Genomic DNA, 15087 nt, shown 5'->3' on the forward strand with positions numbered 1-15087 from the left:
TTCCTCCACTACACCTGTTTTCTAAGATTGCATTTATATGGATGGTGAATATCCACTGCATTCAATTCTGTCTTCTTATAACTTTTCTCTCTTAATTTACATCTCATGTACATACCCAGGGAAGATGATATGAAGATGTGAAGACACACAGGAGAATACCCTGTGGAAAACAGAGTGGTATATCCACAAACTCTGCATGAGGCTACAAGACACCAGGAGGAACTTGGAACAGATACTTCCCTGGCCATTCAGAGGAAGCATGGTTCTGCCCACACCTTGGTGTTGGACTTCTTGGTCTCCAATACTTGTAAGACAATACATTTCCCTTGAATTAAACCTCCTGGTTCATGGTGTTCTGTCATGGCAGCCTTAGAAAGGAATATAGATTCTGGTTCTGTTTTTGTTTTACATTCTGAGAGTTTCCTGGACTTTTTCCTCCAGGTGGTCAGCTTGGACTTTAGTCTTATTGATTTTCTCTTTTCATAATCATTTTAAAATATCCCTAAGGATTTTTTTGTTCTCTTTCCATGAATGTTGTTCTAGATTCTCAATGAGGATAATAAGATTTTTTTAAAAAGTGTTTTTGTTTCTTTCTAGGTTCAGTTGCTCTGTAGCTTATTTTGTCTGTCTGTCTCTCTCTCTTTTTAATACTGATTTAACAAATAATGGTGGTTGGTTCATACTTTTGAAGACAAGACACTGATAAGCTTATAAGATCCTGTGTTTGGGTAGCTGATATGGGATACCTTGGTGGAAATGATTTTTTCCCAGATTTAGTGTTGACTGTGACTTCTGAGTGGGTGGGTGACATAGGGCAGGCTGCCCTCCCTGGGTGGTGGGGGTGTAGGAAAGGTGTTTAGGTTTGGAATTGGAATGTCCCCCCCAAAGCTCATGGGTTGAAGGCTTGGTCCCCAATGCAACAATGGCCAGAAATGGGGCTTTTGGGAAGTGATTGGATCAGGAGGGCTCTGACCTCATCAGAATTAATCCACTTGGCTGACTAAAAATTTGAATAAAATGCTGCAAGGAGGTGGAAAGAGTAGGCAGGTGTGAAATGGTTGAAGGAAGTAGGTAACTGGGGCATGCCTTTGGGGACTATATCGTGTCCCTGGCCTCTTTCTCTCTCTTTGCTTCCTGGTTGCCATGAGCTGAGCAGCTTTCTTCTGCTGCATTGTTCCCCCATGATGTTCTGCACAAAGCAAAGGAGACAGCTGACCATGGACTAAAATCTCTATAACATGAGGCAAAATACAATTTTCTCTTTTAAGACTTTTATGTCAGGTATTTTGGTCACAGTGACCAAAAGCTGACTAACACAGAAGGCAATTGCCAAAATAAAAAGGGTTTACTTGGGTTGATGTGCTTCAGTGTATTTTACTTCTAAGCTGAAGCATCTTTCCTTTCTTCTCTCAATGGCTAACGAGCAGGTAGAGTTATTTAATTTTAATTCCCTGCTCTACCACTAAAAGCATGCATTGTAAAAATTTGCAATGTGGAAGAAATGAAATGCATGCATTTAAATGTCACATTGTGCCTCACACATATGAACAATTAATATGTCAATTAAAACACAAATATATTAAAAAACTTGTGTAGTGGGATAATGTATTTGGAAAAAATACTATTGATGGGGTTTTATTTTTTTCTTTGTAATTCTTATTGCATTTGGCTCTTGGACTACTGAACCTCGGGCTTTTGTTGCTCTTGAGGCACCACCGAAATTAGGAAAGTAATTATTCAGCTTGCCTTTCAAAAAACATAACATTAAAAATCAGACCTTCCATTTGCAAGAGCAAAGTTTCACTGAAAGATGTTAAAGGATTTGTGGGTTCCAAAAAGTCAAATTGAAGATCTGACCTTGATTTCATGAAGGTTAGGGGGTTAAGGGTGTGGTAAAGAAAGGAAGACTCTAGGTCAGAGTTAGGATTCCAGGACACAGAAGGACTGTCCCCACTTGTTGTACAAGAGGTGACACACTTGTTGTACATATTGTTGGTTTTGAGGATATCTCTAAGCAACATGCTCTATGTGAACAGTCAGCTCATTAGAGTGAAAAGGATTGTACAGTGTGGTTGGGCAACTGGGGGCCTGAGACAGGAACTTCCTGGTCCCCAACATCCCCCATTATATGTGGAATTCTTACCTGTCTGAGCAAGGGAAAGAGTAGGGGGTAGATGAGAGTTGAAAGTAAGAGGACCAGGCCGGGGTAGCCCTGATGCAGAGTGAAGGGAATCAACTCTAAGACCTGGAGTCAAACAAATCACATCTGGGGATCAGTGAGACCATGCATTTGGGTCTCTCAGACTGGTCTTTAGCAAGAACTTAGAACTCATGGAGGTGGTACACTATGCCAGGAGATCACATGGAGACACAACCATGGTGGACATTATATCAAGGGTCCAATGAGGTCAGAAGCCTCCTGTAAATGAGCTGCTGTATTATCTCTGGGATCAGCTGGAGATAGTTGATGAAGTTGTAAAAGATGCTTCTCTCCAATGAGGACTTTCCATAGTATCATGTTGTAATGCTGGACAGGGAGGAGAATGGAAGAAATTTGAGCACAGCAGTTTGGAAAAGAAAACAATCCTGACATGGAATTTGATTACTGCTTTGACTAGAGTTGAATGTCTAATGTATTGAGAATTTCCTTGTAAGAGACCCAGTTCTACACTGCAGCAAATATATGCTTGACCCTTTGTATTTGGGGGTCTAACAACCATTGATAAAAATATTCAGAGAAAAAACTGCATCTGTATTGAACAGGTACAGAACATCTTCTTTGTCATTAACATGACAGTATAGCAACCCTTTACACGGCATTTTTGTTGTATTAGGAGTTATAACTAATCTAGAGATGATCTAACCCATTAACCCATTGTCCCAGTGGTGAAACACCTACGAAAGCTTTAAGAAAACTGCAAATATACCACTCATGATAACTTTTGTTTTGTTTTGTTTGGTGCTGGGGATTGAACTCAGGGGCACTTGATCACTGAGCCACATCCCCAGCCCTATTTTGTATTTTATTTAAAGACAGGGTCTCACTGGATTGCTTAGCACCTCACTTTCGCTGAGGCCGGCTTTGAACTCGTGATCCTCCTGCCTCAGCATCCAGAGCTGCTAGGATTACAGTTGTGAGCCACTGTGCCTAATTGGAGCTAATGATAACTCTGAAATATTTAAATATTTATTATGTTTGCAGAATTAAAAACTTGAGTTAAATGCCAATTCTGAGAATATTTCAAAGAAACTGACAAAGGTTCATTAAAATAGGTTGAAAATCATAATCTGGAGCATATAAATGTATTGTGTTAATTAATACTATTATTATTTTATAATTATATATTATATATTTAAGTTTCTACAGCTATTCCACATTTGGGATGATGGGACAAAATGGATTAAAGTATATAGGAAGATATATGTAGATTATATGCAAAAACGTCACCATTTTATATAAGGGACTTGAGTATCCATGGGCTTCAATGTCTGTGTGGGTCCAAGAAGCAACCTCAAGAGGCAATTCTACTTTTAATTGTCAAGATCAAGAGCCCTCTGATATTCAATGACATCGGATTCAGGAAAAAGGGTCCAAGCTCTGATCTTTTTTGTCACCCCTGTGACAATAGGTAGTCCTGGGAACTAAAGAGACAAACTAAAGAGACTGCTCATCTGAGGCTGCACACCTTTTGTAAGCTGGGTTCTGGAGACTGTGTTATTCTCTGCACAAATGGTCCTGAGTATGCTTCTGAGGCTTGTGATTATTTTCCTTCTTTGATTCTTTCTCATGCGGATGCTTTCCTGTGGCTTGGGATTTATAACCTTAGGGTTGAGGGGCAACCAAAGGATGGCTATTTTGTGGATGGAGTGGTCATGTGGCCTTCCATGCCCACCTGTGTGTGCCGTCGGGGTACAGGAAGAATAAATGTGTAGGGAAGGGGTGGCCGAGGGTCACACAGCCCCACACTGCCGTAAGCAGCCATAGAACCTTTGAGAGGGATTCTACATGCAAACCTGACCCTCTAGAGTGTTATGAAGGTATATTTATCAAGGTAGGACCACAGAACAAAATTCAGTGGTTTGCTAGCTTGATTTATAATTTCTAAATATAGAGACATGTGCCACCTGGGCCTTCCTTTGCACTCTTGTCCTGGACCCCGAATATGTTTGGAGCAAGCTTGCTGCTCACACTGGAAACAGTAGTCTGGTCCTGTGGAGTTCAGTTATAGAGAGAAAGAAAATTGCCTTTATGCCCACTTGAGTTATAACTGTATTTCTAAAACCTGCTACATATGCTAGAATTATTTTCCATGAGATGATTTCTTTATTACAAATGTTAAAGTATAATTCTTGGAGCAGTGTTAAGCAAAGAGGGGAAAAAAAACTTAGCAAGCCTGTGTTCTTGTCTGGCTTTTAAATTTGTGGACTCAGTGAGGGTCAGGCTGTGGGGAAGGGGAAGGAGAGACGGCCTGGTCCCACATTGACATATAATGCAAACCCTAATATTCTCTAGCTATTCTGTTTTCTCCTACTATTTATGTTCAGAACTGCTTCCTCTTTTCTGGCTTTTGATGCAATTACTTTTCTTCTTATTTATATTTTTACCTTCCCCTTTACTTCATACAATTTCTCTCTTTGTGTGTCACTTTTGGCAGGCTGTGGATAAAATTTCCAGTCAATCCTTGCAGCCCGGAAGACCCTGGCTTTATGAATGTCCTCTCTCCTGCCCTGGCTCACCAAGTTCCACATCAGGACCTGGGCAGTCTTTGTCTTCCACTGTTGTTCTACCGACAGGAGGGCAAACAGGAGAAAGGTATGCAGGCAGCCAACATTCTGGTGCCGCCAGAGTTCTACAGCTGAAGAAGATCAGAGCTAGAGATGCCCTCAAAGTCACCTCTGGATCAGAAACCACCACCTAGAGAATCCCTCTCCATCTCACAGCCAGCATGACACCTTCCCTCCTGGTGACCTGGGACTTTACCCATTTTGTTTGACTTTATTGGCACTCCAAGTAACACAAACATACCTCTTAAGCATATTTCTAGATGAATCTACTCAAATCTACTATAATATGTGTTAGGACACCCTCTTAAAAAAAGAAGAATAATAAAGAGGAGGAGGAGGAGGATGAAGAGGAAGAAGACATTTTGTCTCTGCCTTTTGGCATTCTGGCCGTTGCTTGGTTACTTCACTGAAGGAGGGAATGATGACCTTGGCCAAATTGTGCCTCCATGAACGTAGCCTCTACAGATGCTGCTTCTGGTTCAAATCAATAAGCTGAACAGCAAACAATAAAGACTGATGATTTAGTCACAGAGAAGCTACCAAAAGCATATCACTTTTCTAAATTGCTCATCTCTCTTTGCATGAAGAGGAGTATGCGTTACTATTCTATGAGTCATTTTTAGTTCTACTCTTTGTTAGAGCACTGAGACAGGGTGTTGTCTCCTTCCTAAAGTCCTTTTCTCTGCCACGTGCTTGACTCTGAGCACAGGCTCATCTTCTGCCATGTGTGATCCTGAGAGAACTCTACCCACCTCAGAAGGCATCAGCACCGAGTCAAAGCCAGCCTTTGTCTCTTTCTCATTCCTGTTATTTATATGTATCTACTTTCTGTAAAAAAGAAGAATTTGAACCATTTATAAGCTAGATCTAGACAGCTCTTGGTTCTTATAGCATCTTGGTGTTTGTTAGAAATGGACAAAACTGAAAGATCAATGTCATTCCCTTAGTTAACAGTCTCCTTATTAAAGATGTTATCTCTTAGCTTTTGATTTAAAAATGACATTGCTTGTCATTCATAATGCAAATGACAACAGGAAGCCCTTCTGTTTGTTCTTGATCATGTTTCGTCTTTGTACATAGAGAATAAAGGCCTTCTGTCATCTCCTTTATTTCTTCTTTATTTTTTACATTATCATGTAAGAATCTATGTTCTATTCAGCCTGGTCTTCAGTGAATTATGCTCATTTCTACTATAGCATTTTCCTTAGCTAGTGTCCTTTTCCCAAAAACTCAAATTTTCTGCAAGTATGCACAGGCTTACCTGACCACAGTCTCTCCTGTCTTTAGTATTTATTTCATGCGTCCAGTAAATACTTCCCAGGTGCCTGTTGTATGCAGGTACTGGATGCTAGTGAGGCAGCACTGAATAATTTGAATGAGACCATCCTCTCTGCCCTTATGGAGTTTAATTCTAATGTCAGTGTTAGCAGTGATTAGAAGAGAACAGAGTTGTTGAGAAGGGAAGAAAGGCTAGCAGAGCTGGAGAAGATATCTTAGCAGGGAAGCTTCAGGTGAGAAAATAGAGTTATACAAATGTAGGTTTGGGTCTATAACTCTTGTCTGCTGGAATGAGAAGATGAAATTTGGCCAAATGGAGAAGGGTTCTTTTAAATTCTTTTTGTTTTTCTTCTGTATCAGGGATTGAATCCAAGGGTGGTTAACCACTGTGGCACATCCCCAACCCTTTTTATTTTGAGACAGGGCCTTGCTAAGTTGCTCAGAGCCTTGCTAAGTCGCTGAGGCTGGCTTTGAACTTGCAATCCTCCTGTTTCAGCCTGCTGAGCTGCTGTGATTACAGGTAGTGCCACCGTGACAGGCTGGTTTTGTTAAATTCTGCCATACTCTGGTATGATGGTATCATGGGCAACGTAAATGTTGCTGAGCCTTGGAAAGGGGGGTCATGACAATATTTTCATGGGCTCAGGGAGCTTTATTCTTAGCTAAGTGAAAACAACAATTAAATTAAAGAAGATCAGGAAGCTTACCAAATGATCATATCCTAGAGCACAGAATCCATAGAACAGTCCAAATAAGGATTGAATGTAGGTAGAGTCAAATCACATCTCAAGGGTAAGACAAAGCAAATTGTCCTCAGATATTAGAGAGACTCAGGATACCAGTTTGGTAAGCAGAGCAAAGTAGGTAATGGCTGACAAAAAAAGGTAAATGAACAATAAAAACAGTTCTCAATCTAGGTTTGTGACCCCTCTGATTCTTTGGGGAGCATTTTCTAGGTCTTAAGTGGTACAATTCTGTGGATAGCTACTGGATGGTTCTAGAGGTCTAGACAGATTAGATGATTCTACCCAGAGATGCTTGGGATGAAGAATTCAGGACTGAACTTGATCAGGGAGGCAGTAGCAAAGCAAGAGCAGGAATGAGAGCCAGAAGTCCTGCACTCAAGAGGGAAAGTTACCAAAGAAATAAAAATGGGGGAGAGTTAGAACAAAAGGCTTAGGTTCTGGGGATCCACTAAAACCATGGTCCTGAGTGATTGGCACACAGGGGTAAAAATCTCTCTCAGGATAGAGGACTAGGACTCATCTTCTTTCCAAATAGCATAACATACCAGGCCTCCTGAGAAAGTGAGAGCAGGAAAAAAGAGGTTCAAAAGTCAGAAAGTACTTGTCAGAAACCAGAAAGAGGGGGTCTCAAGGCCAAAGCTATTCCAGGAACACAGAGAGATCTAAATAGACCAGGACAAACTACAGAACCAGGGAGGTACCAGGAAGTAATGGTAGCGATTGCTAATTTAGGAATTGACTTTGTTAATATTCTGAGTGCCAAAGGAAAGAGAGAGTATTGTGTTGACGTAGCTCACATGCCCCCCCCCCCCCTTTTTTCCCGGCTGGGGGAAAAAAGGAAGAGTCATTTTTGTTGGGTGGACCCTGACAAGGGAAAAGAGATTGTTGCAATCCCTTCCTGAGAACTGTTAACCACACATGACTCCCCGGAAGACTAGAGGCTGAGGCAACCCAAGGGCCTCTAGGGCTGAGCTATGCAGGAACAAGTCCAGACAGAGAGGGATGGGTAACTAACAATTTTGCTTTGGAACATCTCTGCCTACATGACAGCAATTTTTCTTTATATTAACAAAAATCTTCAGTGAGATTTCATTCTGGAATTTTGAGGAAGATCGATTGTATGAAATATTTTGACTAGTTTTTTTTAGGCACTTGAGCCATTTCTGCTCATTTATCCTCACCCTCTGCAGACGAGGACGCCATTTAGAAGTGCGACAGTATTTTTCCCTAAACATTTTATCCTTCTGCGGTTGTCAAATATTGAATTAAATCTTGTTATAAACAGAACAGAAGCTGGCATTGTTGACATTTCCCTTCATTAGTAAGTAACTGAGAGCTGACATTTTCAACCTATCAGCTCCAGCTTGGCCTAACGAGAACACAGCGTGGGGAATGAGTCAATCTGTTTCTTCCCCCCTCCTCTTGTTGTATGGATTCACTAGGAAACATTAATTGACAAAAGTACTTCCTGAAGTTTCTCTTCAAAGGAGAGGTAAAAAAAAAAATTGATTAACCTTAGGACTTAAAGTCTGAATGAATGAAAGAAGGCATTGATTTGAGTCCTGTGAGATTATAGATTAAAAACAGGTCTGAAGTCTGAATGAATGAATGGAGATGGTTTTTGAGTTCTGAATTTGCCTCTTACTAGTTGTGGTAACCACTTAATTTCTTTGTTTTTTTTTTCACTCCCTTTATTTATAAAAATAGAAAAATGACAATAGCTATTCCCTAAAGGATGACTAAAAGGGGTCAGTGTAGTGAGTGTTTTACATACTGTGAAAGTGCTAGACAAAATGCTAGTTTTGATAGGGCATGCTACGTAGACTTCATGAAATAGGTCATTTGGTTTGCTTAATTGAGGGGTTTCTGGAAGAATGTGAAGGTCAGGCAGACTCTGATTGAAGTTGTGAAAGCCAAGTCTGATTTCACTCTCCTGCATCTCATCTCTAGATTAAATTGATGTTTATTCTAATCTAATTCCTTCAAAAGTTCAGGGCAAAAATTTTAAGACCTCAGTCACAGAGAATTGGGTGGTTGGAGGTTGAGGCTGAGGAAGGAAGTAAATGGTAGTTTGTATGCAATGATTTAATTCAATTTTTTTTTTTTTGAGGGAAAAGGGGCAAGACTAGGAAGGAATTGCTTGAAGATCATAGCAAAATTACTTGGCTTGAGAAGCCGGGTGTGAAGAAAATTCCCATTTTCCAAACTGATACTCTAGACTTTAGAGGTGCCCGATTGGGGCAGGACAGAAAAAAGGGATGATGAACAGCATCCAATTTTGCTCAGAGGTGAAAGTGGAGATGACCCCCAAAGTTATACTTCAGATTTTATATTCCACATTAAATTCAGAGTTTGACCAATCTGGTTTTCCATGGGGAGTCAATTTCATGCTTTACTGATTTTGATTAAATTTGGGATTACTAATATTGGATCAAAACCCACCTGGAAAGAGTTTGGAGTGAAAGAGAGAATCTTTACTTTCAAATTCTGCACTAGCTAATGGATCCCCACCCTTCACTGCAGTACACCTGAGAATGTTAAAATATTTAATGTAGTTGCTCAATAAGGTGCTGATTAAGGCTATTGGTTCATTCTAAGCTTTGAGTAAGATGACCTGCAATTAATATATTGAGGTTTTACCCCCATCAGGGAGAGAGCTCCTTTTCCTCCAGTCTAGTCTGGCTGGTGGTCTTGTGAGCAGAGGGCTGGCTAGATCTCTCCCTCCTGCACACCATCTTCTGGGGCCCCTTGAGGAGGTGCAGCCTGTCTGAGCAGCCCTGGGATGACTTGGTTTAACCCAGTGTCCCGGATGTGTCTTCAAACAAGACTGGGATTGGGAAAAGCCAGTGATGCTTTCAGCTTGGTGATATTCACTTATAGTCTCACTGCTATGTCTGGGGAAGAAGCTAGTATACTCCCTGAAAACGGTGTTTTCTTCTTAACCATGATTATTCCTTAAATGCTGGAGAATGCATCTTCTCTGAGAGGGAGGTAGACAGTTCTATGGAATAGAGGGCACTTTGGTTCTGGGTTCTTATTATAATGTCCTGTGTAAACTATGGTAAGCTACTTAATCTTTTTTTTTTTTTTTACTAACAATACAGCATGCGATTTTTATTTATTTTTGGTGTGCAACTTAATCTTTATGAGTCTCAAACACCTCACTTGTAAAAATGTGGACAGTATTATTTATTTCACAGCCTTGAAATAAGGATTTAAATGAGTTAGCAATGTGTGTAAACTTTCTAGCCCAGTTCCTGTCATAGAATTAGACCTTAACAACTGTTGATTTTCTCTCTGCCACCATAGTGTAAAAGAAAGAATCGCACCAGGTGGTGAGTCAGAACCTTGGACTCTAGTGGCACCTGTTGAATTCATTACTTATGACACTGGATAAGCCACTTAAACTCTATAATGTAGCTGTCCTTGTTTGTAAAATCAAGAGGCTGAATTGCCTCTAAGATTTCTTCTAGCTTGATTAATGTGTGATTATTTCACATTTAAAATATCCTACGCCAGGTGTAAATTAAAAAAAAATGTTCCTAATAAGCACTGACAACTACATATCATAGGCATCAAAACTTTGTCATTCTCTTATATAAAAAAGAAAGTCAAAAGTTTCCTGCTTTGTCCTTTGGAAGAACAAAGGAAGATACAGTAAATTTTTGGAAGGCATTCTACTTTCATGCAATAGTGGTATAAGTCTCAATAACTGAGAAGTAGTACTTAATCCATTTTAGCAAGGGCTAGGCTTCATGCTTCTGAACAGCAGAACCAGCTCACAAGGATTTCTAAATTGGCCCTAGGCCTCAGGGGATATTCAGTGTTTTTAGTGAAACCTTGAAGTGCTTGACAATAGGTCGAAGCCATTACTATCCATACCCAGCAACATTTTAGGCTGGGTAGTGACCCTAGATGAGGAATCACTGACTGTAAACACATAAGCCTTTGCACGTAGGGATTTCTGAAAGAATGAATGGATGCACATAGTCTGTAAGTTTTCCTCCCAACAATGGATTCCTTATTTTTGAAATTTCTGAAATTGGTGGTATATATTGGTGGAAAATAGGTGTTAGTCCTCACTAACAGTTGTGTGCTAGAATTCCAGCCACAATGATTCAAACTCTATGTTATGGAAGTCTTTGAGGATCTGTGGAGATCTGAGGAAGATTGGCAGTGTAAAAGTAATTTCTCCCCAATTCAAAGTCAGGATAGAGGTGGATTTTGAAACATACAGTGAACTTTCAAAACTGAATGAGTTGCTGAATTGATTGTGAGGACTTGGGAAAAGGAAGCATGATCCCTAGGAACTAACACAAATTCCCAGTAAATTAACTTTACTTTTAAGGCTGACGAGGTTGTATTTTAGGATCTGAGTTCCTAGCACACTGGACAAAGTGTCTCTTGCTATTTTTGTTGACAAATTGTTGAAACGTGGGTGAGATTGCAGTAGTCAACTGAATTTCTATTTATTGAACAGTTATATCAACAAGCATGAACTTTTACAGGATTCTGGAGGACCCGGAAAACATGGTGGTAGAAGAGGAAATATTTAGCTTGGAAAAGAAAAAAAGTTTCTTTTCTTTTTTTTTTCTCTCCTAGGAGGCAGACACAAGGCAGCTGTTTTCAAATTCTTATAGCAGCTCTGTCATTGAAGAGTTATTAGACTTTCCTTGCATCTCAAGTAGGACAATTTGGGATCAGGGAGACAGATATATATATTTTTTTTAATGCAAAGAAAAAGGTTCCTGTCAATAAGTCTACTGGAATGGGTAGCCTCTGGAGGCAGCAAATTTAGTTTCCTGATGAGTTTAAGCAGAGACTGGACACGGTTCTGGACACTGTCTAGTGATTGCTTGCATTGACAAAGAAACTTGGCAAGACAGTTTCTTCTAGTTCTTTCTAAACTGTTAGACAATCAAATGAGGTTGAAGAAGTTAGTGGTCAGACAGCAAAAGGCAATTTTTCCCTTCACCATTGTGGTTAAAGAGAGAGATGTTTTGTCATATAGAAAAGGTTACATGCTTAATTAAGTGCTCTGCATTCAAGATGACCCAGGAGTGAGGATGCCGTCTAAGAACTGCGAATAATAAGCATTTCCTAAAAGCATTCCATACCATCGTATGGAAAAAAGGTGATCACTGTGGTTTTCTTTGATCAAAACTCAAGAATGTTCCTGAAATTTATCCAGTCCGAGCCAAATTATGACTGCCATATAGTAACTAGAATCAGTAGTGCTACATTTTCTATCATATTCTGGGAGCCATGTGTCTAAAAACTACATTCCTTTATAAGTGTAAGTAAATTTTAATTTTCTCACTGTTAAAGTTATGCATCAATTCTCCTTTTTTTTTTTCTGGTCAGATCATTGAAGGTCTTGATTCCTAGTTTAGGAAGTTGGTGGATTTTGAATTCTTTTGATTGTGTGAGCTATACTGGGAAATGCAGTTTATGCCACACCCCAGGATCATATATGCATTATGACTGAAATTGAATATTTGACAAATAACACATGCTCACGTACAGTATACTACCCAGAAAATGTTAATTCAATTCAAATCAATTGATTAATATATATTGATCATACTCCACTCATTTCACAGGATTTTCATGTTGAAAAACACTGCTCTATCCAGTGATTAGTCATGAAAAAGTCAAATAAATGGCAGAATAAATACGCAAACTCAGGTAGCCTCTTTAAGCCATCTGATAAACCTGTTAGAAAAAGATAATTTTTGCATATATATTGTATGAAAAGTCATGCTGAGTGCAAAACATTTATATATCCTCATTCTTTGCCTTCTTCCCATCTTATTAGCGTCCCCCATCTTCCCATAGAAAAATGGCAAAACCCTGCAGCCTCTTGAAACATGAAAGACTTTGAGAGAGATATATGGGTAGACTGCATTTGCTCTGTGTATCTTAAAGCTTTACATCTTAGAGAAGCAAGTTTTAGCCTACAGCACGTCTGTTTATGAGCACATTCTGGTGACTGCTGTGATAATGGAATTGCTGATGCACTGCTCTGAGCACTTGGGTAACCATTCTTTTATTATTAGGAAGGAAATGCAGTTTTTAAGATCAAAGTGGACACCTCCTGGAAGTTACATTTATTACAAAAGGTTAAAGTGTCCACATTCTTTGGCATCAAAGGGACTTAAAGCAGAACGATGGTAATATTCAATAGACCGGTGCAATTTTTGATGTGACAGTAACCACCTAAATTGGTGACAGGAACAAGTGGTAATCTAATTCTGAAAGTTACCAATTCTGTCAGCTCTGGGGTTAAGCAAGGTGCTTGGTATTGTGATAGCCACAGCCAGGGTCTGTCTGACCGTTAGTGTAGGCACTGAGAATATGTTAGAGTCCTTTGGTAGCATTTTGGTACCAGGGTTTCACAAAGCAAAGTTTCACTCTGCCATCATGGTGCAAGTAAAGTAAAAGGTCATTATTAGTTATTATTACAGCATTTGGAAAGTCATCAAGGATCAATTCTAGCCCTTGAAACATGGTAACCTAGGATTGCAGCAGTTGCACGGTGACAATTGCTGCCATCTGTATGATAACGGTTCTGCTGTGCTTAGGGCATATTTGTTCTTTTACCTCCCCTTTTTGGGGTGGTACCAGGGATTGAACTCAGGGGCACTCGACCACTGAGCCACATCCCCAGCCCTATTTTGAATTTTATTTAGAGACAGGGTCTCACTGAGTTGCTTAGCACCTCACTTTTGCAGAGGCTGGCTTTGAACTCAGGATCCTCCTGCCTCAGCCTCAGGAGCTGCCGGGATTACAGGTGTGCGCGACTACACTCAACTCCCCTACCCCCAAGACTTTCTTTTTAAGATTTGAAATAATTTTTTATTTTTTTTCTTATTTGCTTTTTCTTCAGTAAATTCCAATTGTTTGTATTTATGGTGTATGATATGTTTTGAGACATTTTGGTATTGTGGAATGGCTAAATTGACCTAATTAACATATGCATTGCCTCATCCACTTACTATTTATCCCAAAAGGGCTTAAGTCTCTTTGCCAAGACTTTAAGATGGGTACCTTCAGGGAAGTCTGGGGAGCATCTCTCAGGTGGGCCCACTTCAAATGCTTACTAGAAACTCCTTTATATAGATGCCTAAAAACCTTCTTTAGTAGTTTTAAATATGCATGAAATTTTGGCCAGTGCATATGAGGGAGTAATAAAGGCTCTTCATTATTTCTTTTCAAAAACTTTCCAGTCATTTGAGATCTGAAGATCTGAAGATCTCAAATCACTAAGTCTAGAAGCTCTGGATATTTAATGAGGGTGCTTCATTTCACAAAAGAACTGACTTTGTCCCATTGTATCAGGCAAATGACTTCTGAAATTTCCTCTGCATCCCCAGGAGTCCATCTTTCTAGAGATTAGCACTGGAGGAAACATTTTTCTGATAATTATTAACGGTTTATTGGAATTTAGAGTTAGTATCATAGAAGTGGCTTTTGTATTCAGTATCTTCTCTACTCCCAACTTTGACAGCTCATGTTATTGATAAAAAGACAATATTGATTTGAATACATTTAAAATGGGCTCTTACAGAATGTGCAAATCCTGGATCATAGACAATTTTCTTGTACTAATAAAATGTATAATAAAATGATATAGACTTAATGAGATCAAGGGTGCAGTATGTAGAATAGCTATGCTATACCTTAGGCAATCTCTGCCTAATTGTTGATAACATTTTATCTTTCACCATTAATGGTTGGTCCTGAGAGTTGTCAAAGTAAGCATTATGTCTTTTTTTTTCTTTTTCTTGAAATATGCAATCTTGTGTGCACAATGGGAAAAAAAGGATTTAATTTTGTAGAAATTGGTAGATTATTGTTGTAAGTTTTACTTCTAAGTAATAGTTATACTAGAGGCAGAGTTATGAAAGAATATTTACTTTAGATGGGTCAGTTAGATCTAATTCTCCAAATTTAACTTGTAGAATTGCCTACTCAGGAGTAGTACCTTTCATAATAAATTAACAATTTCCAGTAGGGTATAGAATGTAGGCTTAAGTTTTGGTTCACATTTTATATCAATTCCCAGTAAAAGAAAACTAAAATAGTTAATTTCAATACTCCTTTTGGGAAAAACAGAACAAAACAAAACAAACAAAAACTCCCAGAGAATTGTAAATAAGAGGATGTTTCAAAGGAGAACTTTCAGTTCTTGTCCGTGTATTTTCTGTTAACTGCACATTTTTCTGATTCTTTTTATCCCTGCACACTCTCTGTTATGCTTAGCAAAAGTTTGAGA

The 15087-nt window shown here is 39.2% G+C and overlaps 1 protein-coding gene across 2 annotated transcripts in view; it reads right to left on the reverse strand.

Moving 5' to 3' along the window:
• Galntl6 (polypeptide N-acetylgalactosaminyltransferase like 6) overlaps window positions 1-15087 on the reverse strand; it is a 1051497-nt gene that overhangs the window by 174071 nt on the left and 862339 nt on the right. The gene's annotated exons all lie outside the window — the stretch shown is intronic.

This window comes from Marmota marmota, unplaced genomic scaffold (genome assembly GCF_001458135.2).
Source record: "Marmota marmota marmota unplaced genomic scaffold, marMar, whole genome shotgun sequence".
NCBI lineage: Eukaryota > Metazoa > Chordata > Mammalia > Rodentia > Sciuridae > Marmota > Marmota marmota.